Consider the following 22038-nt stretch of genomic DNA (forward strand, 5'->3'; position numbering starts at 1 on the left):
CCACTAAATGTCCAGATATTATTATTACAGAGATCCAAAACGTTATCAAATATAAGGGTGGCAAAACCAGAAAGGCCCTCAATGAGCTGGATTCACCCAGTGGCTGAAACAAAGAGCTCAATTTTAAAAACAGTTTTGCGGATGGCACTGGAGCAGGCAATGTTGAGTCGCTTGTATATAGAGTCTTCATGAGTGGGAACCAACTTTACGGCACCTAGCAACAACATGCTGAATCTGATGGGCCCATATTTTTCTCCCTTATGACATTTTTATTCCTAATTCTAATCTTATTTACTTTAAGACATAAATCTTCCAAAGTTATCCACTTCTGCAAGGACAAATATTTTTTGTTGTCTCAGGACCAAATATATTCATTAAAAAATCATTTTATTGGGGTCTCTTATGGCTCTTATCTCCATCCATTGTATCCAGCATATTTGGACATATGTTGCCATCATCATTTTCAAAACTTTTTCTTTCTACTTCAGCCTTGGTATCAGCTTTTTCCCTTCCACCCAAAGCCCCATGAAGCCTTGATAATTTATAATGTTTTTTTTTTTCAGTCTTACACTGACCACTTTCTCCCTTCACCCACTTTTAAGTTGTTTGTCCCCTTAGGAGGGGTTATATGTCCATTATTGTGATCAGTTTCCTTTTTCTCCCCCCATCTTCTCCTAACCCTCCTGATATTGCTACTCTCATTATTGATCCTGAGGGATTTATCTGTCCTGGATTCCCTGTATTGCAAGCTCTTATCTGTACCAGTGTACATGTTCTGGTCTAGCTGGATTTGTAAGGTAGAATTGGGGTCATGATAGTGGGGAGGGGGAAAAAGCATTAAAGAACTAGAGGAAAGTTGTATGTTTCATCAGTGCTATTCTGAACCCTGACTGGCTCATCTCTTCCTTGTGACCCTTCTGTGAGGGTTGGCCAATTGTCTACAGATCGATTTTGGGTCTCTACTCTGCCCTCCCCTTCATTCACATTGATAAAATTTTTTGTTGATGCTTGATGCCTGATCCCATAAACACCTCATGATCACACAAGCTGATGTGATTCTTCAATATAGGCTTTGTTGCTTCTCAGCTAATTGTCATTTGTTTATCTTCAGTCCTTTAAGACCCCAGATGCTATATCTTTTGATAGCTGGGCACCATCAGCTTTCTTCACCACATTTGCTTATGTACCCATTTTGTCTTCAGCAATCCTGTCCGGAAAGGTGAGCATCACAGAATGCTGGGCTATTAGAACAAAGTGTTCTTGGGTTGAGGAAGAGGAGTACTTGAGTAGAGGTCCAATGTCTGTCTGCTCCCTTTATACTTAACATACGTGTATATGTACATAGGTCTATTTCCATGTCGTTATATAAAATATATTTACATATGTAAATGCCTGTATTTAGACCTCTATAAATGCCCTTTGCCTCCTAGTTATTTCTTCTCTTTTCTTTTACTTTCCTCTTATCCCACTCTCATGTTTGGTCATCATTTGGTTTTCAGTAATTCCTCTTGATACGTTGCCTTGGATCAAGCCCCACCAGGCAACCTAGGCCCTACTCACCATAGGTTTTAGATCACTTGCTGTTCCCTTGTCCCTGGGTTTGTTGACACCCTCCTTCCTTTCCCTGGCCTCCCCTTCTCCCATATCCCCTGGGAGTGTTGGTTCCATTGTGTTCTCCTTCAGAGCATTTATCCCGCCTATCTTATTTAGCTAGACATGGAAAAACAGTGATAAGCGTAAAACCAAACCAAAAAGATAACAAAACTCAAAGCAACAACAACAAAAAAGAAAAGGCTATAAATAATTCCAGGTCTGTTTGTTGACCTCAAGAGGATTTCGGTTGAGTCTGATGGGGTGCCACGCCCTGGCCCCAAAGTCTAGTTTTGGTATTCCTCACGGCCTTCATTGCTTTGCTCCCTTTGCTGCTCCATTGCTCACCCTTAGTGTTTTGACCATGTGGTGGCGTCAGATCGGGTACAGTTCCCACCTGTGTCTCCAGTGTTGTCCCCTGTAGCTCTATGGGTCAGTGAGAGACGCCATGTCTCATGGTGGGATGGCCCTGATATTTTCATCAAATATTTTCATCAGCTCATTTTAATGCCTCTCTTCATTAACATTGCTGATAGCTAAAGTCATGATGTTGCTGGTATATAAATAATTTTCTATGAGTAAAAAACATCATCTTATCCCCCCCTCAAAAATAGAACCTAATAATAATTTAATTTTTCATGTTTGAATTTATATTGATCTATTTTAAAGCACACCAAAGTCAAATTGCCTCTAGTTTTCTAAAATGGAAAGTTTCTACTTCATGTCTAATGGTGGTTTATTTCTTCTAGACATAGAAATAAGTAATTTTTCTTGTTTTGGTTGATATAAGAAGAATCCAGGGAAATTAGGCAAATTTTGCTGTTGCAAACAAGCTAAAGTTAAAATGTAAAAACAGAACTAATTAAAAACCTAACCAACTGTCATCTAGTCCATTCCAGTGCATGGTGACAGTGACATGGTTTCTGAGGCGCTATGGTTGTAGGAGGGCAGAGAGCCTCGGCCGTTCCCTCGGGGCAGCCTATGGTTCATAGTCCACTGCTTACCCTGTAGAACCACCGGGGCTCCTCGGTGTTGCCTGTGGAGTGCCAAGTACTTACTCATCGCCACTGTGCATTTTTACTCATCAATCTTAGGTGTTGGCAGGAGAGATACTGTGATCAGGAAGGTGCTTTTCCAGGGGAAAGCTTATACATTGCATGCCGGATGCGCTGACCCCTGTGATTTCCCCAAATGTGGGAAACCTGACTGCATAATTTGTGGTGGTGGGGGACGCATCCACGCTCTCCCGCTGTGAATATATATATAAATCTTAGGCATATCTTTTTCCTGTAAAGGTTGGCTTTCTTCACCTTTACCCATATATTGGAACTTCAGATTTAATCCAATTTAGCTTATTCTCCATATAGAAAAACTTACGGAATTTAAATAGTGAAAATCCCACATTGTCTTGCTGTGGTAGTTCTGCCAAGATTATGCCTGCTTGTTTTGATATAAAAGTGTCGACTGTTTCTTTCTGTTTATAACCTGCCATTGTTATGAGTTTGCGTCATGTTAAATGACTTGTTACTTGTTACTTTGTTTCCCTGGATGATACTTTTGAACTTGAAACTCTCCAGAGATAAACATTGAAAACACTGAGAAACCTGAGATGAAAGCTGTCTATATGTTTTCTGACAGGTGATTGTGAGGAATGTTTACTTTACTGACTGACTTCCAGATGTTGCCAAGCCCAGAGTTGTTACTGGCTCCCCATTACACTTTGGCAGATACAAGAGTCCAAGTTGAGGTTATGATTGCCATCTCTCTGGAGAAGCAAGTAAACAAGTCATCTATTTTTCAACGAAATTAGTGAAGAAGCTAATTTATTTCCTTGAGAAGAACTGAAGGTAGTTTCATGAAATTTTAATCTGAGTGTTTGATTCTTTGTGAACTCTGCGAAGTTAGAGTAAACGAAAGGAACTTAGAGAAAACCGTATCTGTGCAATCATTTCCAGTAACCTGCGAATACAAGGGGAAAGTAAAAGGCATTTCTACTTGAGTCCCGGTTCATATACACATGGATTTACTCTAAATAAAACATGTTTGAACATGTCTTTGTGATCAGTGAATGAACACAGACAAATCCTCTTAGTATATACTTGCCATAGTTTCATGAAGGTACTATTGAAAAAATAAAAATTTTAAAGGCCCAATCACAAGGTAACTTCTGAGGGGATCTGCTGGAGCAGGTAAGGGCAAGGCACAGAGCTCAGCTCAGATGATTCTGGTGCACGGTTGTTGGATTTAAAGAGATCTGCAATGGAGAGTTTCTCAGAAAGAACAGGATGATCACAGGAATGCAAGACGAAGACGTCTGAAGAAAACTCAAAACAAAACTACATTGAAGTGAAAACGACCCAAAAAGTTGCTCTGGGGAATTTCGGGAACAACTCTGCTCACCTACCCTCCGTGTTCTGGTCATTTCACTGGGAACCTTCCATGCCCGATCTGGCCTCTTCAGATTTCTTGGTATTACCCAAACTCAGCATGAAAAGGAAAACACAGTTGGAATCCCTTGGGGACACCAAAACTACATTTTTGATAGGGCATGCATCGCAGTGTGCAGGAATCTTTAGAAGTGCTGAGCAGGAAGGAAACACGGCCTTAAGAAGCACATGGACCTAGAAAGTGGAAGGTTTGGTTGGTTTGTTTGTTTCATAAGGGTTTCTATGATTTTTGTAGACTTATTTGGCCCTCATGTAGTGAAATAATCCTCTTAGCTTCTAGAAAATCAGGTATGTCATGTGTGAAATCAGGTATGTCATGTGTGAGTGATTCCAACAATGACAGTTAAAAAGTTTATTCAATATCAAGTGCGTGCCCTGGGCAAGTTGTTTTACTTCTTCCTTGCCTGTTATGTACACGAGTGATAAAATGATGTGCGGTTCTCAGTTGTTCCATTTCTTTTGTGGCTTAATTGCAGTGATTGGGGCATTAGTTATGCTGGCGTTCCCTTTCATTACATATTGTACTTATCCGGGATATCCTAGGGTGGCAAATTTAGTTTGATAGCACAGTGAAGTTTGAGGTGCATGCCTGTGTTCAGTATTGTTCTTGAACTCTGCGATGTCCTATCGGTGTAAATAATCCCATCCACCTCCTGTGTGAGCCCATCCTTGAAGATCTCCTCATATGGATGCTTAATGAAAAATATACGACGCCTTTGTCCTTGTCAGCGGTGTCAGCACATGTGAGATATTCAGCACAAGTGCGAAATAAAGCTTCTGCTCTAAGAGGGGCCTGGGGACATTTTGTTTGGATGAGTAAACAATGTGTGCATCCTGGTGTCATGGAAAAAAGGACTCTCCTGAGTTCATAGGAAGGACATTGCTATTGATGGGTGACCCTGTGTAAGACAGCCGATCTTCAGAGAGTGTTCTGGGCTATTCTATCTCCAGGCCTTTCTGATTTGGAATTATTTTTTCAGGTTCGAACTGCCGGCTAATCACAAACCACCTGTGTCATGCAGGCTCCTGTGCACGGGGAAAGAGTGCTTAAAAGGCTGTTTAAATCTCCCTGCCTTGAATTTATTTGTTTTTCCGCAAATTTATCACCCACCTTCCAATAGATGTACTAAATTCAACCTATTTGTTACAATCAAGAGGTTTTTATCATTAGACCAGCAAGCCATCGACTTTTACAAATTACCTTATGAATCTGGTAGTACTATAATGTACTAATTTTAATGTTGGAATAGAAAAAATGTCACAGGAGCACATACTTGGTTTTGAAAAATATATTTTGATAATTTTGAATTTTCTTCAAAAATTGAGATAAAATATTTTTGGATACTTAATTCTGTACATATGAACTCTTTTGAATCTAAAGGCTGATATAATAGAGTAAAATAATTTAAAAGGTAATCAGATAATGAACTAAATAAGAAAATGATTCAGTTTAGTATACGTTGGGATAACTATTAAAATTTAGAGATGTATTTTTTTACCTTTATACAATGGAATCTTGACATGCCACACTAGTTTTTGTCTATTATCTAAGTATGTATGCATTTGTATAAGTAATTGGTGATTTTTAGGGAGTGAGTACCTTTGCACCAAGTTTTTGGATCATAGGCAACCAGAGATAGGATTGATAAGAATGAAGATTGCAGAATACTTCATTGTGCTCATGCGGAACCTAGTCATGGCTCAAAAGGAAGGGAGAGGGATGGTGCTGGGGTGAAAGGGGGATCATGTCAAGGAGTCTATGTAGGAGAAGAATGTTGAGAAACTGATCGTGGTAGCAAATGTACAATTCTACTTGAAGTGATTGAGCTGTAGAATAAAATGCTGTATGTATTTAATCCCAAGTCATAAAAAAGGCAGCTGCTTGAATAGAACAATGGAATATTTCATGGTTCAAAGCCCCGAAAGGGCCACGTCCTTTCACAGTATTTATTTAATCTGTGTGCTGGGTAAGTGATCAGAGAAGAGAGACTACATGAAGAAGAATGTTGCATCAGGAATGGTGGAAGGTTTATTAACCATCTTTGATAAGTGAGTGATATAACCTTGCTTGCTGAAAGTGAGGAAGACTGAAGCGCTCACTGATGAAGATCAAGGATTACAGCCTTGTTCAGAAAAAGGAGTCTGACTTAATGTCAAGAAAACAAAAATCCTCACAACTGGGCCCATAGGTAACATCAGGATAAATAGAGAAAAGATGGAAGTTGTTAAGAATTTTATCTTGCTTAGATCTAAAATCAATGTTTATTGAAGCAGCAGTCAAGAAATCAAAGAACCGATTGCATCGGGAACATCTGTTACATGAGAGTTCTTAAAAGTGTTGTGCCTGACCTAAGCCATGATTTTTCAGTTGCTTCATATACCTGAGAAGGCTGGACTTTGAATAAGGAATGCACTTGAATTCTGGAGCTGGCGAAGAATATTGAAAGTACAATGGATTGCCAAGTGAGTAACGCATCTGTCTCATAAGAAGTACAGCCAGAATTCTCATAGAAGCAAGGATGGTGAGACCTCGTCTTCGGTGCTTTAGACATGTTATCAGGAAAGAAAAGTCCCTGGAAGAGGACAACATTCCTGATATGCTAGAGGGACAGCAAAAAAAAAAAAAAAAGAAAGAAAGAAAGAAAAAGACTCGACGAGACTGGTTGACACGGTGACTGTAACAATGGGTTGAAACCTAACAATCGTGATGATCATGCTGGTTGGGCGACGAGTCTTTCTGTTGTACCAATGTGCCGATTAGTCCGACCGGCTTGATGGGACCTCACAGCAACCTTTTGTTCCTAAAACAAATCTTTATCAGTTATGATGAAAAAGGATTTCAGGACAACAACTATATTGGTAGGAAATTGGGTGTTTGGTTGAATGAAGAATTGGGGGAAAATCTGTTAGTTTGGAAATGGGTACAGCAAGAATTTACATAAAGCAATTTGATGTTTGCAGGTTTAGTGGTGAACATACTCTTACATCCAGGCAGATTAAAGTTGAGATCTTGGATGCAAAAGGAGAATATAGTTTTATTCAATTTACCTTTTGAAGAACAGTATATATTTGGTGAAAATCTCCAACTCATAATGTTGTCATGGTTAAGGGATATTTTCTCATTTTCAAGAATCAGTGTTTTAGCCATGTTATTTTTTTGCCCTTTCAAGGCAGTTTCTCTTTAATTCTCAATAGACTCTGAGTTCCACCAACCACATATTCATTATATCCCACTTTCCTTAAGTTTAAGACTATCACAGTTTTCTGGCTTCTTGTTATGTAAGGGAAAATGTTCACATAAAAACAAACAAACAAACTTACCTCCCTGTTTGGATTGTCTATGATGCTTCTTCAACATATTTATGTGTATAATTTTCCTTTCAATATTCAAAAACATAGTATTTCTAGTCATTTCAATGTGGTTTGCACACTTGAATCTCAGTATATTCTTGAGCAAAAATGTCATGCATATTATTACTTTTTAACTTCTGAATTTATTTATATATATTCAAATAAATTATTCTAAAATCCTATTGAATAATAATAACAATTGCTTACTGCTTTTCAAATGTTGGTAGAAGTTTTAGAAATATGAGAGCAAGACTCTAGCTATTTTAAAACTATTTCAAGGCTTATTTTGTCCTGGTTACTAAGCTTGAAACGGACATGTTTTTGGTTGGGATGACTGTACTTTCTACATTTCCTGTTGATAACAGTATAAACAGTTCAAACAGAAATTCAACACTGGGGTTGGAAAACACAGGAGCCTGGCCTTACACAGAAATAGAACACACGACATTCAAACGATCAGATTCAACTTTGTCATAACTTTGAGAAACAAAGGTTTACAGCAATTAAGACAACACGGAATTAACAAAAAATAGCAACTTAAAAATGAAAGGGATGTTTTGTGACATTTTGTTTGACCTTGACACACCCTTCTCCAACACTCCCTCATTCAACTATTGTTGAATTCAGTAGCTCACATTCCCTGCGTGGTACTCTGATCCCTCTTTTTGTAGAAATAGACCTTATTTTCATGGAATTCTAGTTTTCAATGAATAGTATTCAAAATGCCGTGTTTTAAGCAAGAATACTCTGAAGCATGCAAAAAGACAAGGAAATGTGAGTTATCTCTTAGTGTCATTGTGTGAATTCCAACTCATAGAGACCCTATCCTACAGAGTAGACTTGGCCCTTTGAGTTCTGAGACTATAAGTTTTATTTTTTTAATTTTTTTTATTTTAACAATTTATTGGGGCTTATACAATTCTTTTCACAGTTCATACATATACATACATCAATTGTATAAAGCACATCTGTACAGTCTTTGCCCTAATCATTTTTTTCTCTTTTCTTCTTTTACATATTATTAGGGACTCATACAACTCTTACCACAATCCATACATATACATACATCAATTGTATAAAGCACATCCATACATTCCCTGCCCCAATCATTATCAAGGCATTTGCTCTCCACTTAAGCCCCTTGCATCAGGTCCTTTTTTTTTCCCCCTCCCTCCCCAGTCCCCCCTCCCTCATATGCCCTTGGTAATTTATACATCGTTATTTTGTCATATCTTGCCCTATCCGGAGTCTCCCTTCCCCCCTTCTCTGCTGTCCCTCTCCCAGGGAAGAGGTCACATGTGGATCCTTGTAATCAGTTCCCCCTTTCCAACCCACTCACCCTCCACTCTCCCAGCATCGTCCCTCACACCCTTGGTCCTGAAGGTATCATCCACCCTGGATTCCCTGTACCTCCAACCCTCATGCACCAGTGTACAGCCTCTGTCCTATCCAGCCCTGCAAGGTAGAATTCGGATCATGGTAGTTGGGGGGAGGAAGCATCCAGGATCTGGGGGAAAGCTGTGTTCTTCATCGATACTACCTCACACCCTAATTAACCCATCTCCTCTCCTAAACCCCTCTATGAGGGGATCTCCATTGGTCGGCACTTGGGCCTTGGGTCTCCACTCTGCACTTCCCCCTTCATTTAATATGATATATATATATATATACATATATACATATACACATACATACACACACTTATATCTTTTTTTTTGTTTTTGCATGATGCCTTATACCTGGTCCCTTTGGCACCTCGTGATCGCACTGGCCGGTGTGCTTCTTCCATGTGGGCTTATTTGCTTCTGAGCTAGATGGCCGCTTGTTCACCTTCAAGCCTTTAAGACCCCAGACTGGAGGCTATAAGTTTTTATAGAGGAGAAAGCCTCATCGTGTGAAATGGCTGGTAGTTTCAGACTGCTGACCTGAGGTGAGCAGCCCAGTGCCACTGTAACTCATTACGTCACCAGGACTTCTTTTGTGGTAGTCATACACAGAATAAATTAATAGTATTTGTTCCTAAGGAGCTTATACATTAGAATTACCAAAGACTTTAATTCACTGTTATAAATCAAAAGCTAAAGGACCACATGAGCAAATGAAACCATTAGTTTGGTGTGTTAACAAATAAATAAAAATTCAATTAAAAGAAACTATAAATAGGAACAAAACAAATTTTGGAGCAGCAAAGCGTAACAGAAATGAAAAATTCACAAGAGGATTTTAATAGCAAATTTAAGCAGGCAAATGGGGAAAACCCACCAGCTTAAAGATCAGTCCATTTGAAATATCTATTCTGAAGAGCAGGGAAAAAATGATGATATAAAATGAATGAACCTAAAAGACATATCGCAAATCATCAAGCATAGCGGTATATGCATATTGGGAAAGCTTAGGAGAAAACAGAGAGAAGGAGAAAGATTATTTGGAAAAATTTAATGAAAGAACTATTCCAAAATCAATAAAGACATGCTTTTCCCCTATAAGGAGTTCAAGGAACTTCAAGAAAGTTAAATACATAAGGCTCCACTCTGAGATACATTGATTGATACAGTTTAAAGAAAAATGAGGTAACACTGAGAGCAGTAACGAAGAAGTGACACTTTACATACAAGTGACCTTGAAACCACTGAGGACAGAAAGTAGTGAGATGACATTTTTAAATTGTTGTGAGTAAGTGAGAATTTTTCAGTCACGAATTCTGTATCTCAGAAATGAAAAGAGGAGAGAGAGAGAGAGAGAGAGAGAGAGAGAGAGAGAGAGAGAGAGAGAGAGAGAGAGAGAGAGAGATTCACAAAGAAAAATAGCCTGGTTGTTGTTGTTTGTTGTTACCATTAAACCTGCCCCCAATGAAAGAAAAGGCATCACAACTGGGAAGGTTCACATAATCCCTGCCCATCACACTTGCATTTATGAATACATTTCCGAGAACAAGATTCAATAAAATAATGTCTCTGCAAGAGGTCTTTCAGGCAAGGTAAGTTCAGGGCGGTGATGTCAGCTCCGAAGATGGTGGCAGCTACCTAGAATCCTTGGGTTCTCCAACGAGTGCTATTTACAGAGGATCCATGAGAACATGCAGTGATCACAGATGCTTCTTGGGAGAAGGTGTCAGAAAACAGAACACTACACGGATGGCGAACGGTCAGGGAGCTGCGCCGAGTATTTATTTCGTCATAGACAGCATACTTGTTCCTTCCTCAAGGGCATCGGCGTTGTCCGGAGAGAAAGTCATTGGTAAACCTTACCCCATCTACCCTGCCGCCCTGGTGTTTTCCTTTCAGAAGCCCAGAACCTTAACCCCCTGGAGCAGTTCCGTTCGGCACGTGTGGGTTGCCACAGTCAGAATTGACTCAACAGCCACTGGTTAGGGTTTTTTCATTTTTATTTCAGCTTACAAGGATTTTTATTTTCAACTTGGGTCCAAAAGCAGCAGTCCTAAGAAGCGGCAGTCAAGAAAGTAAGCAACATATTTTTCCGGGCAAATCGGGTGCGTGAAAGCTTTTCATATTGTTAAAGAGCAAAAATTGTCATCATGAGGATTAGGAGGCGTCTGACTCAAGACAGGACATGTTCAGTTGCCCCACATGCGTATGAAAATTGGAGCACAAATGAGAAAGATGACGGTGTAATTGCTGCATGTGGATTAAGGGGTGGAGAGGGTGTCTGAAGGACCTTGCGTGAGGGCCCAAAGAACACACAGAAAGTTCTGGGAGAAGTCCAGCCGGCTTACTGGGTAGAAGAAGTTAGGGTGACAAAATGCTGTCTCATCTATTTTTGACTATTATCAGGAGGACAATCCCTAATAAAGGACATCTCACTTGGTAAGTTAGAGGGTCAGCAAAAAGAGTGGAAGGGCCTAAGTGAGATGGCTTGACAGGGGTCGCAGCACTGGGCTCAACATGATCATTGTGACGGTGACACAGGCCTGGGGAGTGTTTCCTTTGTGCGTAAGGTCGCTGTGGGTTGGAACTGACTCACAGGCACCTAACAACAACAACAACCATGATAGAGAAATGCTGGGTTTTCAGAACCTGATTCATATTCTAGTAGGGCACCCGATATGGTTCTTTATAAATTCTTAAAATTAGACAGACTGTGCTATTTACTGAACCACATTTTAAAACAAGTGCTATTGGAGAAAGGAGAGAATAATTTAATTTGGACTTAACTCAGGAAAGATTTCTTAGAAATGTTATACAAGTGTCTTCCCCTATAACGTTAACACTTTGATGTGTGGAAATTGGACAATTTCAGGCACGGAGAAGTTGTCTCGCGATAAAGATAAGGGAAGATGTAGAATCTGTTTCCGGAAGAGCTTTCAGAGGAAGAAGGACCTATCAGCAGGCTGGGGATGGCTCTCTTAGATGCTCTCAGAAAATAATGAGAATGGAATCTCAGAGAAGAAGCAGATGCAATCATTCTTTTTCATGTCAAACAGCCATCATCTTTCTTCTTTCAATAAGTCAAATTTAACCAAAGAAGGAACTAATGTGTTACAGATGTCATTTATATACATCTTGATATACATGGTAAAATAAAATACAAGTTGTATTTTAAAAGAAAACAAATGACTATAAAGGAACCATGGCAGCATGAGTTTAACCGTGTAACTAAATCTTGAATTTTAAACTAGTTTATAAATAATTGTACAGATATTTGGTTAATTTGGATTTTGATAGCTAGGTGAAAAGGTAACTATTTCAATTATCAAAAGAAATTGCAACTCAATAAAATTGGTACTTTATTTAGGATTAGTTCTGTACTCTATATTTTAGGAAAAATATCCATCTGACACTAAAATTGCATGATATTCACAATATTCTGTTTTTTGAAAAATAAACCATATAAGTTATTACTTTTCAACTAAATCCAGTAATGAATCTTAAAAAAACACAAACCTTGCGCCAGCTTTGAGATAAGGGAGAAATTAGGGAATTGTTTTACATTCAAAATGTACTTAAAATCTAATTTGTAATGATTCTGTTCATTACAAATGTGTATAATTTGTAACGATCCTGTTAATTTGTGACATTTGCTAGCACAATATTGTGCAAGTGTCATTTAAAAGCCTTGTTTATATAGCATGTTCGACAGGCCTTGTTCACTAGCATTAATTCATGCCGCGCTTTTTCTTAATACGCTAAATTTCGTATGGAATTCCAGCTGTGAACATCTAGTCCTAGTGCTGACAAGGAGCAATCGTCCAACAGTGAGTGACCAGGATGCCGATGGTGGGCTGATCTTCCAAAACACAACTGGTGCCGGCATCTTTATGCGGTTATTTTATATCCTGTCTGACTTGAAATATAAAACGAATTTAGGATGAAATAATATATACTTTTTAAGAAAACTTGTGTATTGAATCTTTAAGACAAAGTAGTTTCACTTATTTAAAATTGTAATTGAGATTTCTCCATTTGGTTTAGAAATTTAGATATATGTATATATAGTATTCATTTTCATAAACATATATAATACTTTTTTGTGAATTAATGCTTTGCTAATATCCTTTATACCTTGGGGAATATGTCCCGGATGCTCATTAGACACAAAGGCAGGCAAAGTATGTCCACAGGCTTCAGATATGTGGTCAGGAGGAACCAGGCCCTATGAAAGGACATCACGTTTGGCAAAGTGGGAGGTTAGCGGGAGAGGAAGATCCTCAAGGATCTTGCGGACACGGTGGCGGGCCCAGTGGAGCCTGCCTGGGAACTGTGAGGGCACTACAGGCCCGGGAGTGTTTCACTTTGTTTTCTGTAGGTTGTTACGAGTCAGAGTCAACTCAGTGCCAACTAACAACATTTATTAATTTTAAAATAAAATTTTTAATTGTAAGATTTTAATGTTTTAAAGGATTACTCCAAATATCTGGCAAATGCAATTTAACCCATCTTTCTATTGATTCTCTACTATATCTACTAAATCCGTTTATTTTAAAGAATAAAAAAACTCAGAAAAATCCCATAACAAAAATAAAAACTCAGAAAGCTCTCCATGTATGTTATGAAACAGGGATATTCCACCGGAAAAAATTGAGATAAAACATAGAAGACTAAACTGAAATTAATCTCAGATGTTCTAGTTTAGCAGGACACATATTACTTTTAAAATAAAGCATTAATTAATAAATATTTTAATCCTAAAGGGAATATCAGGCATAATCTCAAGCTCTAGACTCAAAAAAATATCAGCCTTTTGTTAAAAATATAGTAAAACATGCAAACGCTGGAACTTGTGCATAAAAGAAGTCTGTGAGAGAAGGAAACCTGTACTGTTCCCACGAACAGAGCAATCGGGTCGTAGGAAGACTGCTCTCTGTCAAAAGTGGAAAACATGCTGGGTTGTAAAACACAAAGCAGGTCTGTTGAGTTCCAGCTTTTAAAGATTCCACTATAGCTTCTTAGACTTTTATTGAAAGAAATAAAACAGAAACGAATATATATAGAACTGAGTAAATGAAACAGAATTGAAGAAATGTAGAACTGAGTAAATAAAACAATTGAAGCACCTAATCCTCTCCCTGATCCCACTCCCATCCCTGAGATAACCCTTCTAATGTGGTTGTTTTGTGCTCTAGAGTAGAACCCCTCCCATAGCGACCCTGCAGGACCCTACACTCACCCAATTGGGTTTTCTTGGCTGTGATCTTAACAAAGCTGATTGCTAGATCTTTCACCCAAGAGACTGTGTGAGTTTGAATTTACGACCTTTGGTATAGCAGCCAAATGCTTAAACATCGCAATACTAGGGCTTCTTAAACATTAAGCCTACTGTCATCTAAGAGATTCCAATGCATAGTGATCCTATGGATGGTTTTGAAGGCTATAATTTTTTTAAATATCATTTTATTGGGGTCTTGGACAACTCATCACAATCCATCGACCTATCCATCCATGTGTCAAGCACATTTGTACATTTGTTATCATCATCCTCCTCTAAACATGTGCTTTCTACTTGAACCCTTGTCCTTATTTTTTTTTTCTCTCCCTCTCCCGCCTTCCCTCCCTCAAGAACCTTTGCTAATTTATAAATTTTTTTCATGTCTTACACTGTCTGATGTCTTCCTTCACCCACTTTTCTGTTTTCCGTCCCCCAGGGAGGGGTTTTATTTAGATCGTGTGAACGGTTCTCCCTTTCTCCCCGACCTTCCCTCTTACCCCACTGGTATGGCTACTCTCATCATCTGTCCTGGGGGGTTTTACTGTCCTGGATTCCCTGTGCTTCCAGTCTTATCTGTACCAAGGGCTATAAATCTTTATGAGAGAGGATAGCCTCATCTTTGTTGAGTATAGTGACTGGTGGATTTGAATCACCACCTTTTAGTTAGCATCTCAATGCTTACCCAACGCTCCACCAGAGCTCCTTCCTTAACCAGTGAGGAGACTGCAAATTTATCTCATCCATATTTTCTGTCATTCATGTTTACTAGTTTATAATATTGGTCTAAATTTGTTTGAAACTTTCATCTTTTATGAGGTACTGAAATTAGAAACTGGAAATTAGAAAGAGTATTGCAATTATATCTTTTTATATGTGTCCTTTTACTTGCATTTTTCTCATGATGGAATTGCTGGATTATAAGGTATATATACACATATTCCAAGTCAATTTACATTTTCTCAAGACCTATTTTTTCTGTTCTTTAAAGTATCGCATCTTACAAGTCTCTCTGAATTATTGATATTCTTCTTATTTCACTAAATTATATAAACAACAAATATGTCAAAATTCTTTCATATCAAACCTATAATTCCACCTGCACATTCCATAAACTCTGCTTTCTTTTCTTTTTTTATGAAAATGAAGAATATCTTCTTCTATCTAGGCCAAACACTCCAGTGGATGCTGTAACTTTCTTTCTTGTACATTCAAGGATATTTCTCATGCAAAGCCATACTCTATTAAATCATCAGATTTCCTGCTTGACACATTAAGTCTTACAAACATGCATTAATATTTAAATATTAATATTCCCTTGACTCCTTTAATCTCAACTCTTTTATATCTTTGCATCATTATTAAAAATTCCAATTCTTTTACCATTCTCTTAACCAAAATACTAAATCAACTGCCATTGAGTTGCTTCAGACCAGCAACTGTATAGTACAAAGTAAATTTCCTCCCTAGGATTTCTGAGACTGTAAATCTTTCCTGGAGGTTACAGCCTCATCTTTATTCTGCAAAGCATATGGTAGATTTGAACTTGTGACCTTGAAGTTAGCAGCCAAATAGGTTAACGAGGGAAACCTCTGTATGTCTGAAAGCCCATCCCTTTAAGACTTCTTAATATTAAGGCTTTACTAATATGATCGAACTATTGAAATATAGAGTGTGTTAATTATAGCTAGATAAAAAAATTTTTAAAGAAAAAATTTGTAAGGGAAGCCAAAAACATTTTTTACTTGAAAATTATTTTTTAATGTATATAGATGTCAATTTTCCCCAAAAATCTATCTATGGAGCTAATATAATCCTAATAAAAAATTTAGAAGTTTTATGACAAAAATCAATACTCTGGTTCTGTCTTCAGTCTTACTGTTTGGTCATATCGCTCTTGTTATATCAAAATATAGCTTCAGTTCACCTTGGTTGACTTTCTTTCCCAGTACATTCTAGAGGCAGGATCCATCTCCTCTTGAAACAAACTTGATTTCAACTGTTGTTGTTAACAATTTCACTGTCCATTTCTCCTTCATTTCTTTTGGTGGCTTCTCCCAGGGAGCCCTGGTGGTGCAGTGGGCTACACACTAGTCCACAAACCACAAGGACAGCCATTGGAGACCAGCAGCTACTTCCTTTGAGAAAGCTGCAGTTTCTACTCTCACACACATTTAGAGATAGAAAACCACGGGGCAGTTATGCTCCATCCTACAGGGTCACTCTGAGTAAAAATCGACTTGATAACAAGTGTTTGTGTTTTAATTCCCTGACTTTACTCAGTAAATCTTGAAATGTCCCAGACTTGCTCTTCCTACTTTGTGTGTTTGTGTGAATCTTTTCCATTTATACTTGCTCCTTCTGGCTGTTAGCTCCTATCTCTCTTCTAAATTCTAACTTTCCAAATGCATCAATATTCTACTATTTGTCTGGAATGCTCTTTCCCTAAGTACAACAGAACAAAACACTATCCATTTCTGCACCATCTTCACAATTGTTACTGTGTCGAGCCCATTGTTATAGCCACTGTATCAATCAAGCTGGTTGCAGGTCCCCCTCTTGTACACTGACCTTCTGCTTTACCAATCCTGATGTTCATTTCCAGGGACTCACATCTCCTGATAACACACCTAAAGTATATGAGCCAGTCTTTCCATCATCGCTTCTAAGTAGCATTCTGGCCACGCTTTGTCCAAGACAGAGTTTTCTATTCTTTTGGCAATAAGTAGTATTTTCAGTACTGTTCACCAGCACTGTAATTCAAATACTGTATTTACTCAAGTATAAGCCAACCCAAATAATAGCCATGGCACCTGATTTTACCTAATTATATGGTGTATCAATTCTTCTTTTATCTTCCTTATACTTGGATTACTTTTAAATACATAATGCGGAGATTATATTGTATTGCATATTGTTTACATATTGTTTACATTGATGAGTTAGAAGATACATGGAGGAATATGTATGTATGTATATATATATATATATAGAGAGAGAGAGTTTATATTTATATATAAGGAAGATTCAACAATTCCATGGGCAACTATAGCTTTTAATTCTATTTTACCATGAATTTCTGATGCTCTCTTGGATAAGAGGGCAATATCCCAGATGTTTATATTAAAATTTTATAATGTAAATTATCAGTAACCCTGTGGGAATAGTGGTTATGAGTTGGGCTGTGATCTAAAAGGTCAGCAGTTCAAAACCACCAGCTTCTCTAATCTTAGAAAGACTTAAGGTCTCAGAAGGTCACAGGCATTTCTAACCTGTCCTATAGGGTCGCTGAGTGGGAATCCACTCAATGGCAGTGAGTGAATGAATATACATGATAAAAGAGCTCTGCTGACATAGTAGTTACATGTTGAAGTGCATACCACAAGGTCAGCAGCTTGAAACTCCCAGCTGCTGCACGGGGGAAAGATGAGGCCTCTTATCCCATAAACAGTTACAGTATTGAACCCCACAGAAGCAGTTCTCCTCTGTCCTGGAGAGCCATTAAGAATCAGTGAGTGAGACTGGTACAAACCATTTGTAATCAGCTGCTAACTTAAAGGTTGGGGCTTTGATCCCACTCAATGAACACAGGAAGAAAGATCTGGCAATACAGCATTGTAAAGATTAACAGGGGGAAAAAAAAAACCTAAACGTGAAATTTCTATGAGCCAGGGGTCAACTAAATGGTATCTATCAATGACAAAATACATTATATACATTTTCTATATATTTATAAAGGTGACTGTAGTATGAAACTTCACATAATAATGTTAAGATAGATCCATGAAGGAGGAGAGCTTCTTGTGGGATTTTCACTGAGACACTTGGAATAAAAGCTGTGTGGAGATCGAGGCATGACTTCTGGAATTTATAATCCAGAGATCACCCCAAGGCTAAAGACTGGGACCCTGGGGCATGCATTCTGTTTTCTTATGCCAAATTAATTCCTTTCCATTTTTTCTTCTTCATCTACTTTGTCTCTCATCCTTCCTTTATGGTAACAAATTTGTGAGTGGGATATATTCAGGATTAGGTATTTCTTTCTATTATTCCTTTTTTTAACCTTAGAGAAATATAAAACCAAATAAATCTATTCTATTCTTTAAAAAGAAAACATGTCTAAAAGGGAGAATTATTTAAGATATGCTTTATTCCAGAACAAAAGTCATTCTTAAATAGAAAAACTACACTTGAACTTCAACTTATCTTCACACGTATCTAGGTTTAGTGCCATGACATCTTTCAGAAATTTGCATTTTAAAATCTACTTTGCTTTTAGAGTCAATAGCCTGATTGTTCAGCAACTTAAATGATAAGAAATCTCAACTCATAAGTCTCTGTGTCTAATTGAAGGACTCACCCAAGTGGAAGAAAGCTGGTCTGGAGGAGCGTTTAAGGAAGTACTGTGTTTATTAGACTATACTTCTGAAAATATGAAGAAATTACCTGACACCTTTGCCTCAGTCTGTCCCACAGGCTAACTGAACTAATGATTCATGTTTTCCCCAACCTCATTAAAAGGAGGTTCAGGCCATAGGCAAACACCTTTGTAGGATGCAATGTTTACCCATTAACAGACTGGCTGAGAAGAGTAGAAGAATAAAGCTGGGCTTTGCATGTGGTTTCCCTGTTCTAGAACATATTCATTACTAACTTACTACAGTTACCTGCCATCCAACAGTCTACACTTGCTTAAACTCAGCATTTAAAATTGCTTTTCTAGGTTACTTCAGATCTACCAAGAAGTAGATCTATGATTGTAAAGAAGCAGGGAAAGGCAGGGAGAACTTTGTGTTCACATTATATGGTAGGTTGGTCGCCTGGGCAAGGAGATGGTTGGAAGGAGTATCAGTTCATAAGGCTTTCAGATTGTGCTCCAATTGCAAACACATTCGAAGAAGCCACTGAGGAGCCCTTAAGCGAGGGTTGGACGAGTCACTCGAACGAACCCCTGGAATTAACTTGCGTTAGTTGCATTATGGAGCCCTGGTTGTACAGTGGTTGCATGTGGGGCTGATCGTTGCCAAGTCAGTAGTTTGAAACCACCAGCTGCTCTAGGGAGAAAGACGAGCAGTTCTCCTCTGTCCTACAGGGCTACTGTTCGATGAGTCAGAATTGACTCAATGGCAGTGAGTTAGAAATGTGTTTAGTTCCCCGATTGTGCTCAGCCATTGACTGGTGGGACCTAGTGGAAAGTTTAGCTGGCTTAAATATGATAGGGATGGCAGTGGGACATCAAAGAGGAATGATTTCATCAGCTCTACATGCACATATAGCATCTGATCAGTCAAAATTTTCACTTTTGTTAGCCCAATACTTTTCTTTTCATCTATTTTATTTTTTCATCTATTTTATTAATAGATTCCCTTCCATTACAGATCTTAGGCATCTTGTTCAATTACATCAATTCTGATCCCATTGAATTAGATTCCCCTTCACAATCCTCTATCAAAACCTTACTGATTCCAAACAGTGTTTCTGGAGAGAATCCTGTAGCTATTTTGATTTGTGAGGATAAATTGCTCTGAAGTGCTCAAGATTACCAATTTTGGAGATGCATATAACTGAGGCCTTCTAATCCTAGCTCCATTACTTACTGTGCATCAATTTGGGTAAGTAATACAACTTTCTAAACTTTAATGTTCTGATCCAGAAAATAAAGTTTATAGTACTTATAATATTATATCATAATATCGCACTGGTGATATAATAAGTGCTTAATAAATACTGAATATATTATTAATAATGTCAACTAGGATTTATGACTTTTTAACTTATATGACTTTTGTACTTCTTTTGAATCTCTATTAACTTCTCACTGGAGTTAGTTCAAACTTATTGTTACTCTTTAATTTTCTTAAACCTGTGTCCACATAGTCTACATTGTTAAGAAGTGAGAGACTTTCAATCAGTTAGCCAACTGGTAATTTATTGCGAATCTTTTGCATCTGGGACTGTTTATGACAGTGATTCCATGGTGGTGACCTGGGCAAATGAAGAGTCTATCTTGATTGAGCAAACAGTTTAGCCTGTGTAGTATATTATCATAAGTTATGAATTTACATATCAAAGTCCCCCATATATTTTACTTCCTTTTTATTATGCCTTTGTGCTATCTTTTCTAAGACTAACCTTGATCTTGTTCTTACTTGGCTTTTCTGGAGACTGGTTCCAACACTTGGCTTTTGCCATGCCGCATTTTCAGTCTTTATCACAATCAGTTCTTTTCACAAGATTTTCTCCCATAATTTTAAAAGAAAGAAATATAATTTACTTGAATGTATTTCTGGCTCTTTTTCCTTCCTTCACTTTTCTCATTTTAGTTTCAATTTGTTTTTCATATTCATGAGCTTATACAAGGATCTCTCACAAAAGTGATCCGCTGTGATCATTGAAATTCCAAATATTTATTCTTATATGATATCTTTTATGATGCCACTTCTGTTTTTAACACAATATGCCATTCTTTGCACTTCATTCCATTTCTTTATTGATTCCCTTGAGTCATGAGTATAGTTCATTCATCTCTTGAGAGGCTATCATTGGTCCTCAAGTGCTAGTAATGCAGAAGCTGTGGATTGGCTATAAGACTCTCGTTTCTTTGTCTGTATTTGGACTCCAGCACTTTTTTTGTTGCTAGTCTTAGCCACTTCAAAACCCAATTTGTATCTTCAGTCAATCTCATTCTCATGTTCACATTTTCTTCTGTTTCGAAAGTTCCTTACCCGTTCTTCAAGCCGCATGTGTTTCAAACTGCGCTGTAGGCACCTGAATAGCACTGCTTTTTCCATTCTTTATATTTCCTAATGTCACCTTCCAATCACTCAGATTTTAAAATTCAAAAATATCTTGGTTTTTTTTTCCCCTTAAACGTACCTCTTCTTTTTATTTTCATTGAAGCCATTTTGCTTGGGTTAGTTTACTTTCTGGAGTAGCCTCATCACACTAATCATGCTGAGTGCGTGTGCTTTATTCTTCCACATATGTATGATACTACAAAGGCCACTTCTGCCATCTTCATGCCATTGTGTGTTTATTTATACTTTATTTGTGTTCATAGAATTCCCCCCATCCTTAAACGTCCAATACAATTACTACTACTTAAAACCTTTTAATCCTTCATTAACCAGAAATAACAATCTTTCCCCATTGTGAATATTTTATTTTTTCATTCCTCTATGTAAAACGGTGGGGAGGTTACTGTGTCTGGCCTCCCTGGCTTCCCTTTGCCATGAGGCCTGGTTCAGACATGCTACTACCTCCTTCCCTCCCCATCCTTTACCTTATTCTGACACTACTGTACCTCTCAGGGTACTCCACTTCTAGGCGAGGTGTGAGGATTTATTGAAATGATTACACAGAACTCCAGACAGAACTATGGGAATTCATTAGGGAAGTCCAGGAGCCATCCCAGATTACTAGAATCGTGTTTTTGCACTGGGCTACTCACTTCTGGGTCAGAAGTTTGGAATCACCAGCCACTCCTTGGGAGTAAGATAAGGCTTTGTCCTCCTTTAAAGCATTAGAGTTTCAGAAGTTCTGCCTTGTCCAGAAGATCACACTATGAGTCAGAATTGACTGGATGGCAATGAGGTGTGTTGTTGTTGTTGGTTGGGATTAGGGTAGTTTTTGTTGTCAGGGGCTGTTGAGTCAGTTCTGACCCATAGCACTCCTGTATAGAACAGAGCCAAACACTGCCCACCCTGAGCTCTCCTATGCTTTAGCCCATTGTATCCACGGTGTCAATAGGCTAATGGGAAGTTAATAGGTTAGCACAAATCAGGATATCTGTAAGGATACAGTCATCATCCAGAGCAACAGCTCTCAACAAACAACCAAGTCTCTCCCTGGTCTTTGGCTTCTGCTTCCATGGCCCAGAAGCACAGCTCTGCCTCACAGCTTCATAGTCCTGATGCCGCTCCTCTGTTCAGACTCGTGATCCCTTGCCTTGGCCTCAGATCATGGACTGGGTCTTTCTGTCTAGTCCATA

The 22038-nt window shown here is 38.2% G+C and overlaps 1 protein-coding gene and 1 non-coding gene across 6 annotated transcripts in view; both read left to right on the forward strand.

Annotated features, from left to right (window-relative positions):
* Nucleotides 1-22038, forward strand: part of LOC142436721 (thyrotropin-releasing hormone-degrading ectoenzyme-like) — a 353287-nt gene that overhangs the window by 156877 nt on the left and 174372 nt on the right. The gene's annotated exons all lie outside the window — the stretch shown is intronic.
* LOC142436723 (U1 spliceosomal RNA) lies at nucleotides 2677-2841 on the forward strand. The gene has a single exon (XR_012782087.1). It is a non-coding gene; the product is annotated as a U1 spliceosomal RNA (small nuclear RNA).

Source organism: Tenrec ecaudatus, unplaced genomic scaffold (genome assembly GCF_050624435.1).
Source record: "Tenrec ecaudatus isolate mTenEca1 unplaced genomic scaffold, mTenEca1.hap1 Scaffold_549, whole genome shotgun sequence".
NCBI lineage: Eukaryota > Metazoa > Chordata > Mammalia > Afrosoricida > Tenrecidae > Tenrec > Tenrec ecaudatus.